Source organism: Stegostoma tigrinum, chromosome 1 (genome assembly GCF_030684315.1).
Source record: "Stegostoma tigrinum isolate sSteTig4 chromosome 1, sSteTig4.hap1, whole genome shotgun sequence".
Taxonomy (NCBI): Eukaryota; Metazoa; Chordata; class Chondrichthyes; order Orectolobiformes; family Stegostomatidae; genus Stegostoma; species Stegostoma tigrinum.
The window spans coordinates 147,629,599-147,646,892 of record NC_081354.1 but is presented as its reverse complement, the minus strand read 5'-3'; the positions used below and the strand labels follow the sequence as shown (position 1 = coordinate 147,646,892).

The 17,294-nt window shown below is 42.1% G+C and overlaps 1 protein-coding gene across 5 annotated transcripts in view; it reads left to right on the top strand.

Moving 5' to 3' along the window:
- LOC125462998 (AT-rich interactive domain-containing protein 3A-like) overlaps positions 1–17,294 on the top strand; it is a 465,714-nt gene that overhangs the window by 33,426 nt on the left and 414,994 nt on the right. The gene's annotated exons all lie outside the window — the stretch shown is intronic.

The window sequence follows — 17,294 nt, the reverse complement described above, 5'->3', positions numbered from 1 at the left end:
TTGTCAGTGAATGTGTGTTTATGGGACCACGTTCAGTTTTGATGACTCCAGTGGTCAAATGACCTGCTAGTATTCACTGCTATGAGTGGTTGTCACTTGAGTTAGCTACCAAAAGGGTTCCGACACCTGGGAACTACAGCTCCGTAAGTTGTCAAGAGAGGACAAATGAGAGAGAAGCAATAACATCTAAAGTATTTTCAGAGAATCACTAAATACATGCAATCAGAAGACCAGGAAATTGAATATTTGAAGCATTAAAGATGCCAATGCTTTTCTTTCCCATTACATGACACAATGCGTTAGTTCAATATTAAACAACACAGTCTTCCAAATTTCTGATTCCTTTTATGAAAGATGTTAAATACTTCTTGGAGAAAGATATGGAATATTAATCGTCTATTAATATGGAATATTAATTTCATTATAGCCATATTAAAAAGTTTCATATTCCTCAATGGGTCAGTATATTAAATGTAATCAAAGTCCACATTGCTGATTAGAATGTAACATTACAGGGTACCTTAAACTGGATCTGAAATCAGAATCGTTTTACAAGCTGCAAATGATGCCACCTGATACTGCTTGCATCTGCTAGATACCAGATGCTTGGTGTCTAATATCTTCTTTTCTTAAAGAGGTGAAAGATACATGGTCCAACAGCACAGTTAGAATGAAGCAACACAGAGGGCACTGTGACTTGTGTACACAGTCTTTACTCCACTTTCTCAGTGTGTTAGCTGGTGACCATAATTTCTGCGAACTCTTGCTTCCTTCGCTGTTATCTTGTGTTCTGAGCTGTAAACCAACTGCACACTGCTTGTAATCAGAGGAAAGCTAGCAAGTAGGCTGTATAATTAAAATGAAGGGGTAGTCAATAATATTATGGGAGGGCATGGGAAAGTTTAGCTCCTTTGTCTCACAGAAACTATGCAAAATGGGGAGCAAAACTAAATAGGTTTAACCTCAGCTCCATCCCTGTTCTGCAGCTAATTTAACTTTCCTGGTAGTTGTTGCAAGCAGGGAGTTCATTATGATTCGCTGATTCAGGTCCAGTGATGTATATTAGACCCCAGGGGAACTTTGATTTCACACTGAATAGAGTGCCCACCACATGTGCACATTTCAAAAATAATCTGATGGGTAAGAAGCAGAGGCCCAAAGAAATGAACTTTGTTTTGGCCAGGCAAGATAGCATTACCCTCTGGGCCCCACTAACAGACTATGGAGTTCTGCTTCCTCCAGCTTCCCCTCCTTCTCACCCACCCGTAAGATTCTTACATATCTTCGCAATTATCCAGGTGCCAACCGCAGGCAGCCAGTTGATTTTTATTGGCTGTTTTAGGAATTAAAGTTAGCTAGGTACCATGGGAAACAAATAAGATAATAATAAACAGATCTCCCAAAGACTTTGGGGCAGGTTGTGATGTGTGTCCCACTAGTTTTCTGCACAGGAGTTAAAATTGCCCCAAGCAAAGTTTTGGGCCATATTATAGATGAAGTCAGATTCAGCTTTAAGGTCAGTGGAATCTGCAGTGCACGTCAGCTGCTCTGTTCCCAGAGAAGCCAGAATGTGTTGGTGACTCGTCAAATGATTGAGAGTCACTGGGTGGTAAAAGATCAGGAAAAATGTTGCTGACGAGATATAAAAAGGTTGAAATCAAACCATAAATTCCTGATCAGAAGTGAAGTATCACGAAGAATGTGGCTGCTGCCGCTAAGAATGAGTGAGAATAACACTTTACTGAGCATTTCCTGCTGCTGGGTGACTATATTAGAAATAGGCTCCCACTTGTCCCCTTAAGCCGGCCCTTTCCCAGACAGGGAAGGTTAAATATGAATAGAGTCAGATAAACTTGTGATATTTATAAAGAAGCTGCTGCAAGGCAAGTATTACAACACAGAAAGATGGAATGTAGAAGCTTTGTTAAAAATAACACAACTGCATTTGATAAAATAAGAGTCATATTTGAAAGTAAAGCAACTCAATCGGAAGCCTCCTTGATATATAGTAGACAACTAACAGAGTTTGGAAATGTTGTAGATTTTTTAAGAAGTTAGTTGTAAACTTCTGTTAGATTTTAAATGGATATCATTTTCTCTCCACCCATTTCCATTTAAAATTGCATCTTCCCTTTGATTTTGCTTTCTCCCCTCTTAGTTTGTCCAAGGGTAAGACTTCTAATTTCAGCTTCTAATATGTTGGTGAGTTCTTCCACCCAAAAGGGCATACCAGCCAAGTTGTCTGCTGTGTCAGAGATAATGGGAACTGCAGATGCTGGAGAATCCAAGATAATAAAATGTGAGGCTGGATGAACACAGCAGGCCAAGCAGCATCTCAGGAGCACAAAAGCTGACATTTCGGGCCTAGATGATGAGGGGTCGAGGCTCGAAACGTCAGCTTTTGTGCTCCTGAGATGCTGCTTGGCCTGCTGTGTTCATCCAGCCTCACACTTTATTATATTAAGTTGCCTGCTGTCTTTGCTTACCTTCTACACTTCTGCAATGGATAATTAGAAGCCTGGTTTGACTTTTGTTTAGCACAAATTAACAATGTTGGCTCAACTTGGACAACCAAATCAACAGAAACGTACGTTTTTAATTGGTTTCAAAACTTCAACCAACTTTCAAAAGTTTTTCAACATAAGTTATTGCTACGTAAGCTAGCTTGGCAAAATCTGGCTCTGTCCGGCTGCTCTGCTTCTGATAGAACTTCTAATTCCTGTTACTCCAATGGGAATTCTGATTTTGCTTCTCCCAAAACAACCCAGCTGCCCTTTAGATATCAAACCAGGACCAATGAAGTAACACATTCTAAGCGCATCTTGATGGTACATTTTTTCAAAATGACATGCAAACGAAGCAGATTAACAGATGTGGTCTGGAGGAGAACTGGAAGCCTGTATCTCACAAACGTGATCATTTTACCAGGCAGAGCCCACATGTGTAATGCCACCCATGAACATCACACTATTAACTCTTTAGGGTCTTTAATATGGATATTAGTCAGCAACTTTTCTTTTGGACATGATGGTTACTATACAGCCCAAGTTGAGCTATTGATACTTTACAGCTGGAGGGAATTTTGCTATGTTGCACCTCTGAAAATCCAGAACTTGCTAATTTTTTAAGAACTGCCTAGTCTACAAAATCACAATGTAGGATTAAAATGAAAGGTGGCCTAATGTCCCTTTGCAGAACTGATACCATTCTGATAAGTTTCTCTTACACTGTCTTACTATTTACGGCGTTTTTTGGGTGTGACTGTGGTCACTTACATATTAAATCTCTTTATTTTCTTCTTATCGTCAGCCCAGGAAGAGTTTAACTCTTACAACAGGGAGTGGCTCTTTGTAACTATTTGGCATTCAATGTAATGTATTAGAAAAGACAAAATGATAAGCCCCAAAGAAATACACAGAGTAACAGGTGGCTGGGAATCCGTTTGAAAAATGCAGTGACCAAGGAGTGCAGATGAGATCATAAATCACGAAAGTGTAACTTGAGCAGAGTACGAATGTCATCAGAACCCCAAGAGCCTGTTATAGCCTTGCACATAGAGCTATTTTTTTGAAGAATAGACACATTTTCCTCCCTCTCTTAGCATTAGTTTATAACATTTCACAGAGTTCTGATAGTGTTAACTTTCTTTATTGCTGTGTTACAGCTTTCCATATTAAGCTTTGAGTATTCTGCAATTGATTGTGAAAATGATTGAATATTTTGTGGGTTCGCTGTGCTAAGTGTCTGGAGATATCTTTCGACAATAAATAAAGATATAAATATAAATTGTAATTGTTATTGTGGAAGTGACTCGAATGTGTTTTTGAATTGATCAAGTGTATTGTTGGATTGATCTGAGCAATTGTCGAATTGACTCAGTGTATAATTGTTTCATTTTATTGCCAGATTGCCTCAGTGTATTCCGACAGTAACAAGAGGGTTTATTCATTAGTACGATTAAAGGTACGAGAAATAAGCTAAAAATCTAGCATTTACATTCCACTTTTTACTTCCTTCTCATGGCATTCTACTACCAAATCCGTACTTTTGAAGTTTAGACATTGTTGTAAAGTGGAAAATGTAGAGCCAATTTGCACACATCAAGGCCCCAGAAACAGCAGTTTGATAATGACAAGATCATGTACTGTTCTGGAATTGAATTGAGCCATGAGATCTTTTATATCTTCATAAGGGGACAGAAAAGCCTTTGATTTATTTGATGCCTCATCTGAAAGACAGCTGAATTTTACATGTATGCAGGAAATTCTTCAACCAAGAGTGAAGTTGTGTCCTGACTTGATGTGAGGAAAAGCTGGTATGGCCAATTAAGTTGATTCTACCAAGATCACTATCTAGATGAAAAAGAAGGCCCTTCTTTCAGAGCTGCTAGCAGCCTCTGTTGACATCCAGAATGAAAGAGAGGTCTCCACATTGAGGTGTACTCTCAGGATAATTATAATTGCTTTACTCCTACTGGGGGCTGGCAGAGAGGCCCTGGTCATCAGCAGGATGTACACTCTAGTGGTGGGGCCAGAGTGTTTGGGGTGAAATGGAAGCTAATGAAAAGGAGTCCTGCTTTTAAATCCTCAGTGCTATGGTCACTGTATAATTGCAGTCTCCTCACACAGTAGGGCTCTATGCTGATGCCAAGAAAATACAAGCATTGTGGTAAAATGGCTGTTAATTGGCCAATTAATTGAATTAATAGTTTCCTGCTTCCAGTCACTGAACCACTGTTATCCCAGTTCTGGGAATAACTTAAGGAAGATGTTCCATTTCCTTCCTTGCGCCTCTACTGCTTTTCACAACCCCTTCCACCTCCTTGCCAGTATTGTGAGGGCTGTTGAAATTCGATACAATACCTCTGTCAGTGCAGCACTCTATCAGATCTCTACTGAACTGTCAACCAAGTATTTGATGGAGTTTCTGGAGTGGGATTTGAACCAGTTGGTTTAGTGGGAAATATGCAACAACTGAACCATGGGTTGCCACTGTGATGACAAAGGTGTGATAAGTACTTCCCTTTCGCTTTTGACTTGTACAGTGGAATCTTCTATTCACCTGAGATGGCAAAGAAGAGTTAGGGTTTAATGGCTCATCTGCAAGATGACATCTCTGATGTTACTGCGCTCCCTTGACATTGAAGTGCCAGTTAACATTCCATGACTGAGGCTGTGACCGATTAGTTTCTCGCTCACTACTAAAATTAAGCCAAGGTTGATAATCCATTTGAAACTTAAATCTGCTTTATATTATGTCTTGCTTTAATTCTGCCATATTTTTATTAGTTAGCTGGGAATTGCCACATTAAATTCTCTAAATACCCTTAAACAGCACCTTTGAAACCCAGAGAACTTCACCATCTGCAATTTCTCCTCCAAGCCACTCACTATCCTGACTTAGAAAAGTATCTCTGTTCCTTCATGTTGCATGTTCAAAATCCTGGAATTCCCTCCCTAAGGCCATTATGAGTCTACCTGCAGCACAGGAAGTGCAGCAGTTCAAGAAGAAAGCTCACCACCACTTCTCAAAGACAACTAGTGATAGGCAACAAATTTTAGCCAGCCAGCCCATGCCCCATGAGTGAATTAACAGCACAGTAATGTGTTTTCAGGGCTCACGTGTTAGTTGGCTGGATTGCTGGTTTATAATGCAACAATGCAGGCTCAATTCCTGTACAGGCTGAGGTTACCATGAGGACCCCAATTCCTTATCCTTGCCATTTGCCTGAGGAATACTGACTCTCGGGTTAAGACATTGCCAGTGGTCTGTCTTCCTAATGAAACAGCCATTAAATTGTCCTATGGGACTATGACGACTTTGCCTTTACCAATGCACTTGCACCACGTTGGAATAATTTAGTCTTGTGTGAAAAGTGTTCCAAATTTCTTTTATTTTCTGTGTCACAGTACTTTTTAACGTAAGGTCTGAAAGCTTTGGCTCTAATTTTTATGCTAGAGCCTCTATATGAGGATCCTTAAATGACAAAAATAATTTCCATCTACATTGTCAGTTTCCCTGAAATTGAAAACTTGAAACCGTCAGCCATTAACATTTAAATTTCAAGGAATTTGTTCCTGTCTACTTCATTTTAATATGCCCTAAGGTGTCTTTTGTCCTTCTCCACTTGTTGTTCTTTTCAATTTCAAACTGTTCTATTCTTTTTCGGTTGAACTTAAATGACCTTACACTTAGCTACATTGAAATTATTTGCCACGGTTTTGTCTGTTCACTTACTCTCTTAACATTTCTGTGTGATTTTATGTTTCTGTCTAGATCGGTTAATATATCACGTATCTTTCTATCAACTGCAAATTGAGATAATTTGCCATCTAGATTGTTAACTAACACACTAAATAGTTGAGGCCCCAACGCAGATTCTGGTGGGACACAAGTAGTCAAATTCAGACAAATAGACTGCCTGCCTATTATCTTTACTGCCTGTCTTCTGTCATTGAGCCAATCTACTTACTAGGTCAAACAGGTGTCCCGATACAATGGGATTCATCTTTAGTTTACAGTCTTTTATGAGGGGTTTTGCCTTCTGCAGATTCTTTCGAATAGCATCCACAGACATTATCTGCCCACCATTTCAGTCACAACTTCAAAGGACTCTGTTCCGTCGGTCGTAACCTACACTATACAGCAATCAGTAAGTTAGATGGGGTATGATTTTCACCATTCAAAACCACTTTACTTGCACAGAGTTAAAATTACCTCCCTGCTCCAAATAACTGCTGGCAGAGGTTCAGTACAGGTTGCTTTCCCAGACTCCCACTCAGAAAATGGGTGGAGGAAAGAAAAATAAAGAGGGGAAAGAGAGAAGCTTCAGAGATAATGGGAACTGCAGATGCTGGAGAATCCGAGATAATAAACTGTGAAGCTGGATGAACACAGGAGGCCAAGCAGCATCTCAGGAGCACAAAAGCTGACGTTTCGGGCCAAGACCCTTCATCAGAGAGCCTTCATCCTCTCTGATGAAGGGTCTAGGCCCGAAACATCAGCTTTTGTGCTCCTGAGATGCTGTTTGGCCTGCTGTGTTCATCCAGCTTCACACTTTATTAAGGAGGGAAGCTTCATTGAGTTCTGTTCTTCAACTCATCAACACCTGTGTGCAATAGCTTTTCCACTTTCCCACTTGTCAGTAAGTTCAGAAACTCTTTCAGTAGTCAGTCATTGAGCCATACAGCATGGAAACAGAGCCTTCGGTCTAACTAGTCCACCCCAACCATGTTCCTAAACTAAAGTAGTCCCACCTGCATGCATTTGGCCCAGCTCCCTCTATACCTTTCTTATTCATGTACTTATCCAAATGTCCTTTAAATGTTGTAACTGTACCTGCATCTACCACCTTTGGCAGTTTATTCCACACATGATCCTCTGTCTGTGTAAAAAAGTTGCACCTCAAGTCCTGTTTAAAACTTTCTCCTCTCACCGTAAGAATCCTCCAACAAGTTTTGAACACCCCCACGCTCGGGAAAATACCCTTGCCTATTGCAGTATCTATGCCCCTCATGATTTATAAACATGTACAAGATCACCTCTCAACTTCCTCTGCTGCAGTGAAAAAATTCTCAGCCTATTTCTAATACTCAAACCCTCTACTCCTGGCAACAGCCTGGTAAATCTTTTCTGAACCCTCTCCAATTTAATGATATCCTTCCTACAGCAGGGCAACCAGAATTGCACACAGTGCTTCAGAAGAGGACTCACCAATGTCCTGTACAACGTCAACATGATCTCCCCACTCTTATACTCACAGTTCTGAGCAGTGAAGGTAAGTCGAAACACCTTTTTAACCATCCTGTCTGCCTGCGAAGCAAATTTAAAAGAATTAATGAACCAGACTCCATAACACAGTCCGGGCCCGTACCATTTATTGTGTAAGCACTGCCCTTGTTTTTCTTCCCAAACTACAATACCTCACATTTATCCAAATTAAACTCCAACTGCCACTCCTCAGCTCATTGACCTAATTGATTAACACCTCTTTATATTCTTGGAGAACCTTCCTTACTGTCCACTATACCACCAATTTTGGTGTCATCTGCAAACTTACGAGCCATGCCCCATATGTTCTCAACCAAAATTATTTATATAAATTACAGCCAGAAGTGGACCCAGTACTGATCCCTGTGGAACACCACTAGTCACAGGCCTCCAGTCTGAAAATCAACCCTCCACCACCACCCGCTGTTTCCTACCATCAAGCCAATTTTGTATCCAGTTGGCATCTTGCCCTGAATCTGACGTGATCCGACGTTCCCAATTAGTCTACAATGTGGAACCTTGTCAAAGACTTTACTGAAGTCAAAGTAAACAATGTCTACTGCTGTTTTAGCATTTTTTTTTATTCCTGCATTATAACTAACTGCATTTCAAAAGTTCTTGATTGATTTTAAACCAATCTGGGATCGACTGAAACTATGAAAGGTGCAATATAAGTACAAATTGTCTTTCTTCCTCATTACTTTTTCTCTGGAGTAGTATTACAATGATTTTTGCTTGAAGTTATTTTAGTCTGTGCGAAGCATTCACTTTCATATCCTTAGTGTTTTCTATTTATATCACACTGTCACATTAATTATAACATAATTGTCAGTACAATTATCATTTACCAAGGTGGCTAATATCAAAGAGCAAAGAACAAAGAAAATTACAGCACAGGAACAGGCCCTTCGGCCCTCCAAGCCTGCACCGATCGAGATCCTCTGTCTAACCTGCCATCTATTTCCTAACGGCCTGTGTCCATTTGCTCCCTGCCCATCCATGTACCTGTCCAGATATATCTTAAAAGACGCTAACATGTCTGCGTCTACCACCTCCGCTGGCAACGCGTTCCAGACACCCACCACCCTCTGTGTAAAGAACTTTCCACGCATATCTCCCTTCAACTTTCCTCCTCTCACTTTGAACTCATGACCCCTAGTAATTGAGTCCCCCACTTTGGGAAAAAGCTTCTTGCTATCCACGCTGTCTATACCCCTCATGATTTTGTAGACCTCAGTCAGGTCCCCCCTCAATCTCCATCTTTCTAACATAAATAATCCTAACCTACTCGACCTCTCTTCATAGCTAGCACCCTCCATACCAGGCTACATCCTGGTGAACCTCCTCTGCACCCTCTCCAAAGCGTCCACATCCTTTTGGTAATGTGGCGACCAGAACTGTATGCACTACTCCAAATGTGGCCGAACCAAAGTCTTATAAGATGTGTAAATTTTCAATAAAATAAATGAAAACTTTCCGAACTAGAAAGGACTATTTACGTTCACAAGGTGAAAGGAGATTGAAAAAAGTGTTACAATCATTTTCATACTGAAGTGCTGAATTGACCAACTTGTTGCTATGCAAGGAAAACAACAATATGACTTTATTACATCGATTTTTGAATGAGTCTTCCTTGCAAGAAGACAATAATGTGACTACTCAATCCAGTTTTCATCAGGTGTGATTATAGTTGTAAATTATTTAAGCAGTCATATCCAATCTAGTAACAATAAAATATATGGGGTTCTAACTTTGGGAATGTGTCTTCCAGCTACACCCTTCAACTTCCAGTGTAACTTAGTTGGCTTCTATCCAGAAGAACCATGTGTAAAGTCGCTGAACAGACTTGGTCTTAAACGTTGGGAAATTTATAGCAAAGACTTTGAAGTTTTTTTCCCCTAAAATTCTTATTCTCAAGTGAAATGAAAGGTGACATGGTTGCTCAGTGGAAAGCAATGCTGCCTCACAGTGCCAGGAACCAAGGTTCAGTTCCTGACTTGGGTGATTGGCAGTGTGGAATTTGCTCCCTGTTTCTGCACGGGATTCCTCTGGGTGCTCCGATTTCCTTCACAATTGAAAAATGTGCAGGTTAGGTGGATTGGCCATACTGTAGTGTCCAGTGATGTGCAGGCCATGCAGATAAGCCATGGGGAATTTAGGGTTGCAGGACTTGAGTAGGATGCTCTTCAGGGGGTTGGGGTGGTCTTGACGGGCTGTATAGCTTGCTTCCACACTGTGAGGATTCTACGTCCCATGGACACTCAACCGTGCATTTTTCTTTTTAGTTTTCACAATGATGCCAGGCCAGGAGTAGTTCATAGTGTTGTCTGCATTTTCTTATGTAACTTGTTCGTAATTTCCTCTTTTTTGTCCTGAAAGCGCTGGCTGTGCAGGGACTGTGGTAAACTTTGTACTTAGTGCACTCTGGTATATTACCCAACTATTCATTCTTGCTGTAATGTCCCCAGCTATGAGCAAATGTGTGGAGCTCACTACCAAGCTTGAGAATGTCCTCCTTTGATACCCTGCCAATTATAAAAGGTATTGGCAAACAGGTATCCCTGTTATAGACGGGCATATGTGGTGGCCAATACTTTTTATAATTGCCAGGGTATCAATTATGTATTGATAATAACATATCATTGCTGAGACCAATTGTTGTTTGCTGACTAGCTCCTCTTGCCAAAGGTTAGTTAATTCTTTGGGGAACTTGGAACCTTACTGGTCTCTGCATGCCAGTTTCACACTGAACAATTGGGAACAATCAAATTGCTTTTAAAGAATTTTAAATGGGCAATCCTTGTACCCTAGGAAACAAAACTTCTGATACTTAAGAATAGGTTTCATTCATTGCATTTCTCCACGTCCAGCGTTCCAGTTGTTGTCCCCACATGGTGACCAGCTCTTGAGGATTATGTTAAGGCACATGGTAGATTGTGTGGGCTGAGGTTTGCTGTCAAATTGGACAGCACCGCTGTGAAAGTGGGCTGCTGGGAAGGAGGGTGCAGTGCACGCAACCAAACTCCTGGACAGACAGCATCCCAGCAGTAGACACAGCTCAACCGCATTAACTACAGGATGTTCCTGGAAAAGTCAGGATGGTTGATCACCCTGTGTTGACAGTCACCTGGGTCTACAGAATATTCATGCCCACCACAGCTTCATCGTCAGTTTCCTGACAGCCTGCCAGCTCATGCTGAAATATTGGACACAGGCCTATTGTGCGACCCACTATTATCACTCATCAAATGACAAAGGACTGAAAAATGCTTCCTCTGTATCCTAGCTCCTCCTCCTCAGCACCAGAAAGAAACAGTGGCAAGTTTACTCATTTCAGGGGATGGAAACTCCCGTGCAACCTTCCAAACTCCACACCCTAAAGGTCTGATGCGGGTTCCCTCCGCGAGGAAATCACAGGAGCATTGAAGCCGCTATTCAGTCACTTGCTTCCAATTTTCAGATTCTGATCATGAAACAATGGCTGAGCTCAGAGAAAGGTTTAGCATTTTCGATAAAACAGGAAAGGAGCATAAAGTCATAAAAAAAACCCATCTCAACCGTGACTTTTAAATTTCAGCTGCAATACGGGGACAGCTATAATTAGGGCAGTTAGTTTAAGCCCCTCAAACAAAATCACGCAACGTCAACAAAGAAGCACATATGCATCAGAGAGCATTTTTACACAAATACGAGTTTCATGCCCTCTTTGGACTGTGCATAATTGATTTATGCACTTAAATAAATGAAGGGAAAATGCAGTGGGCTCCCTATATTTAGAGCCACACAGGTATGTAAGCTCACAGCAGTGCCAGTTGACAGTTTCTATTTAGGAGCTGAATGAGAAGTATCAGGGCCTGTCATGTATAATTTAATTCACAGATGTACACAAAATGCATTTGGCGTTAAGATCAGATTTCTGGCCTTTAGATTCCTGACCTGAGCTGTCATTTATAGGAAATCTTCCAGCTCGTCCTAACTCACAGATTATTGTTCCACACTGCAGTGAAAGAATCTTTAATTTCCTTCATGGCCTTAAATTAGTTGAGACTGGCAGCTTGCACCCATGGCTAGAAAATGCTGAAATGTTAAAAGGCTTATGATGATAATCCTTACCTCACCAAGACTTTGGTTTAGCAATGCAATAACTTGAGTTCTCTTTTCTCTCAGTTTATCATAAGGAATTCTATTAAGTGAGCAAACAATACACACTTTGTAGGCACAAGGAAACTTAACAGGGTTATGGTTTCCTCTATGTTTCCAGGGGCAAACTGGTCGCAAAGATAAAAGTTTTCCAATAATGTCAATTATGTCGCAATTGTCATTTTAGTTACAGTCCAGTGCTTTGGCACAAGGTGTCCCCTCACCGTAACCCCAACCCTGTGACCTCCTCCTGTTTAATTGAAAATGCTAAACCTTTGCTCTGAGCTCAGGAATTGTTTCATGATCAGAATCAGAAAATTGTAAGCAGGTGCCTACAAGTAGCTTCAGTGCCAAGAAGACCTGTCCTGAAGTGGTAACATGACAACTTTGATGTCAAAGGAAACGGCACTTACTATTGAGCTGTTTGCATTGGATATGTAAACAGAGCTTTGCGGAATGCAGCACAATATAGTTCATAAAGCAACCATTAGCAGTATGATTTCTACGTCAGCGCAGAATCTTAAACATTGTTTACAGTGTGATTGGCAGAGTTAATCATTTTATTTTACTCTCTGCTGCCAAGGTCAACATCCCTAATTGCCCTTGAACTCTCCCACCCCTAGGGAAAAGACCCTTGCTATTCTCCATATATATCTCCCTGATATTTTTGTAAACCACAATAAGATCACATCTTAACCTCCTATGCTGCTGTGGGAAAAAGTCCCCGCCTATCCAGCCAATTTTTATAACTCAAATCCTCCATCCCTGGCAATATCCTGGTCATTTTTTTAATGAACCTGCTCCAGTTTATATCCTTCCTGCGGCAGGGTAACCGTAACTGCACATAGTATTCCACAAGAGTCCTCACCAATGTCTTATACAACCTCAACATGACATCCTTATGCCTATACTCAATGGTATGAGCAATGAAGACAAGCATGCTCAATGCTTTCTTAATCTACCTATGACTTACGCACCTGAAGTCTCTCTGTTTTACACCACCACCCAGGGCCCTACCTTTTATTGTTTTAGTCCTGCCTTTCTTTGTCTTGCCAAAATGCAACACCTCACATTTATTCAAATTAAAATCCATCTGCCACTCCTTAGCTCGTTGACCCAATTGATCCAGACCTCTTTGTAATCTTAGATAGCCTTCTTCACTGTCCACTGTACCAATAATTTTGGTGTCATCCACAAACTTACTAACCTTGTCTCTGATATTGTGATCCAAATTATTTGTATAAATGACAAACAAAGGGACCAGTACTGATCCCTGTGGAACACCACTAGTCACAGGCTTCCATTCCAAGAGACAACCCTCCACCTTCAACCTTTGTCTGATTCCATCAAGCCAATTTTGTATCCAATTAGGAAACTCATCCTGCTTCCAATGTGATCTAACTTTACTATTAGTCCACTGTGAGGAACCATGTCAAAGGCTTTACTAAAGTCAGTGTAAATAATGCCTAACAATCTACCCTCTTCAATCTTTTTGGTCACATCCTAAAAAAACTCAATCAAGTTTATGAGATATGATTTCCCATAAACATTAGGCTATCCCTAATCAGTCCTTGCCTCTCCAAATGCATGTAGATCCTTTCTTTCAGAATCACCTCCAACAACTTACCCACCAACAATGTCAGACTCACAGGTCTATAGTTCCCAGGCTTCTCGTTACAGCCTTTATTAAATAAAGGCATAACATTTGTTACCCTCCCTTCCTCCAGCTCTTCACCAATGGCTACAGATAATACAAATATTTCCGCTAGGGACCCCACAATTTCCTCCCTCAATTCCCACAGGGTCTTGGAATACACTTGATCAGGTCTCGAAGATTTATCCACCTTTGTGTTTTCTAAGACCTACAGCATTTTCACTTCTGTAATGTGAACTGTGTCAAAACATCAATATTTATTTCCTCGAAGTCTCCAGCCTCCATTTCTTTCAGTACATTAAAAACTATTATGAAATATTCATGTAGTATCTTTCTTATCTCCTAAGATCAACATTTAGATGACCTTTGTGATCTTTAAGAGGCGCCCGTCTCTCTACAGTTACTCTTTTGCTCCTAATGTGCTTGTAGACTCTCTTTGGATTATCCTTAACCTTATCAGTCAAGGCTATCTCGTATCCCCTCTTTGCTCTCCTGACTTCCCTTTTAGGAATACCTCAACACTATTTATACTTTTTACGACATACATTTGATCCCAGTTGCCTATATCTTATACATGATTTTCTATTATTCTTTACTGGAATCTCAATACCTTTATTCATCCATTGTTCCCTAATCGTACCAGCCATACCTTTTGTTCCAAACGGAACATCATGCCTTTGAACTCTCATCATCACATCTTTGAATGCTCCCCACTTGTTAGTAGTCCCTTGATAGTCTACCCCAATCAGCTTGTTGTAAAATAATCCAAAGCATGGCTGGCTTTCTTTTGATTCTTCATACAGTCAAACAAATACAAAGTGTAATCTTTAACTTGTAAAGGCATTTCAAAACAGTTAGCAATCATGAATATTACAGTAAAAGCACATGGGGTAGACTGTGACAGGGACTGAGTGATGTGAGTTATGATGTGATATATGTTTGGGAGACAGATGCAGTGAAGCCCAGATAATGAAATGTGAGGCTGGATGAACACAGCAGGCCCAGCAGCATCTCAGGAGCACAAAAGCTGATGTTTCGGGTCTAGACCCTTCATCAGAGAGGGGGATGGGGTGAGGATTCTGGAATAAATAGGGAGACAGGGGGAGTCGGACTGAAGATGGAGAGAAAAGAAGATAGGTGGGGAGGAGAGTATAGGTGGGGAGGTAGGGAGGGGATAGGTCAGTCCAGGGAAGACGGACAGGTCAAGGAGGTGGGATGAGGTTAGTAGGTAGGAGATGGAGGTGCGGCTTTGGGGTGGGAGGAAGGGATGGGTGAGAGGAAGAACAGGTTAGGGAGGCAGAGACAGGTTGGACTGGTTTTGGGATGCAGTGGGTGGAGGGGAAGAGCTGGGCTGGTTGTGTGGTGCAGTGAGGGGAGGGGACGACCTGGGCTGGTTTTGGGATGCGGTGGGGGAAGGGGAGATTTTGAAGCTGGTGAAGTCCACATTGATACCATTGGGCTGCAGGGTTCCCAAGCGGAATATGAGTTGCTGTTCCTGCAACCTTCGGGTGGCATCATTGTGGCACTGCAGGAGGCCCATGATGGACATGTCATCTAAAGAATGGGAGGGGGAGTGGAAATGGTTTGCAACTGGGAGGCGCAGTTGTATATTGCGAACCGAGCGGAGGTGTTCTGCAAAGCAGTCACCAAGCCTTTGCAGAACACCTCCGCTCGGTTCGCAATATACAACTGCACCTCCCAGTTGCAAACCATTTCCACTCCCCCTCCCATTCTTTAGATGACATGTCCATCATGGGCCTCCTGCAGTGCCACAATGATGCCACCCGAAGGTTGCAGGAACAGCAACTCATATTCCGCTTGGGAACCCTGCAGCCCAATGGTATCAATGTGGACTTCACCAGCTTCAAAATCTCCCCTTCCCGCACCGCATCCCAAAACCAGCCCAGTTCGTCCCCTCCCCCCACTGCACCACACAACCAGCCCAGCTCTTCCCTTCCACCCACTGCATCCCAAAACCAGTCCAACCTGTCTCTGCCTCCCTAACCTGTTCTTCCTCTCACCCATCCCTTCCTCCCACCCCAAGCCGCACCTCCATCTCCTACCTACTAACCTCATCCCACCTCCTTGACCTGTCCGTCTTCCCTGGACTGACCTATCCCCTCCCTACCTCCCCACCTATACTCTCCTCACCACCTATCTTCTTTTCTCTGCATCTTTGGTCTGCCTCCCCCTCTCTCCCTATTTATTCCAGAACCCTCACCCCATCCCCCTCTCTGATGAAGGGTCTAGGCCCGAAACGTCAGCTTTTGTGCTCCTGAGATGCTGCTGGGCCTGCTGTGTTCATCCAGCCTCACATTTCATTATCTTGGATTCTCCAGCATCTGCAGTTCCCATTATCACTGATGCAGTGAAGCCCATATTGATGTCAGGAGCAAACCCCATCATCTTAATGCTTTTCTCCAGTGAATTTTTGAGTTTCTGAATTGGCAGCATATTCAACTACTCAAATTAACAAAGTCACCAAATACGTTCAACTTGGGGAAAACCTAATAAGGAAAACAGAAGAGCACTTGGCGGACTTAGCTCGCTGCTTACTCCAAACTACCTCCATTTGATAACTGGGTGTCAAAATCTAAAAAAACAAGGTGTAGAGCTGGATGATCACAGCAGGCCAAGCAGCATCAGAGGAGCAGGAAAGCTGACATTTTGGGCCTAGAGAAGAAGGGTCTAGGCCAGAAATGTCAGCTTTCCTGCTCCTCTGATGCTGCTTGGCCTGCTATGTTCAACCAGCTCTCCACCTTGCTGCCTCAGATTCTCCAGCATCTGCAGTTCCTACTATTTCTGGCAAAATCTAAGGATATATTGCATGGGTATTGGCCACACACCCCATGTCCGTGAATATTAATATTCAAGGTATCAGCTTCTAATAAACCTTAGTACACATCTCAGATTCACTTATAGAAAGCTTCTGCATATTAGTGCTTCACCTTTGGCTGTATTAGTAACTGTTGTTGTAATGCTGCAGCAAGAATGCTACACACTTCGGGATATGCTGAGCTCTTGGACTGGATCAGACAGCATCTCTGAGCTTTTCAATTGCACTATAGCTCTCACACTGAGCCTACTTGGGTGCTCACAGTCCCTGCATTTCCTGGCCTTTGTGCTTTGTGCCCTCAGCTAGAGATACCCAGGTTCTTGTTATTACTGTCTTGTCATACCACAAAGCCAGGAAGCTTATTGTAGTTATCAGCATGCCTCTGGCAATTCAAGGGGTTCTGACGAAGAGTCACTGGACTCAAAGCTTTAACTCTTTTCCTTTCTATAGATGCCACCAGACCTGTTGATTTTCTGTCTGGTTGTCGATTGTATTTTCAGCGTGACATCCACCGTATAAAAGGGAAAATTGCTATAGTCATACCATGCCTCTCTCCTTCATTTGAGACAGACAGCTGGTGGTGGTTTAGCCTGAGGGCCACTATGCCTCAGCTGAGAGGAGACTCCTCAGCCAGTGCAAGAATTGAGCACACACTATTGGTGTCACTCTATATTACAAGCCAGCCATCCAACCGACTGAGCTAACTGACCGCCATAAACACGGGTTAGCCCACAACCCATCTTGATTCTTTCTGCCCTACTGTGAGCTGTCTTCATCATAGATTGAGAGAACGGCAGGTATTACAGGAAACAAAAATGGTTGGTACAGCTACTACTGCAGGTGCCAAGATTTCCTGAGCAAAGGTAGCAGAAAGTGTGCAGGTTTAGTGGTGTC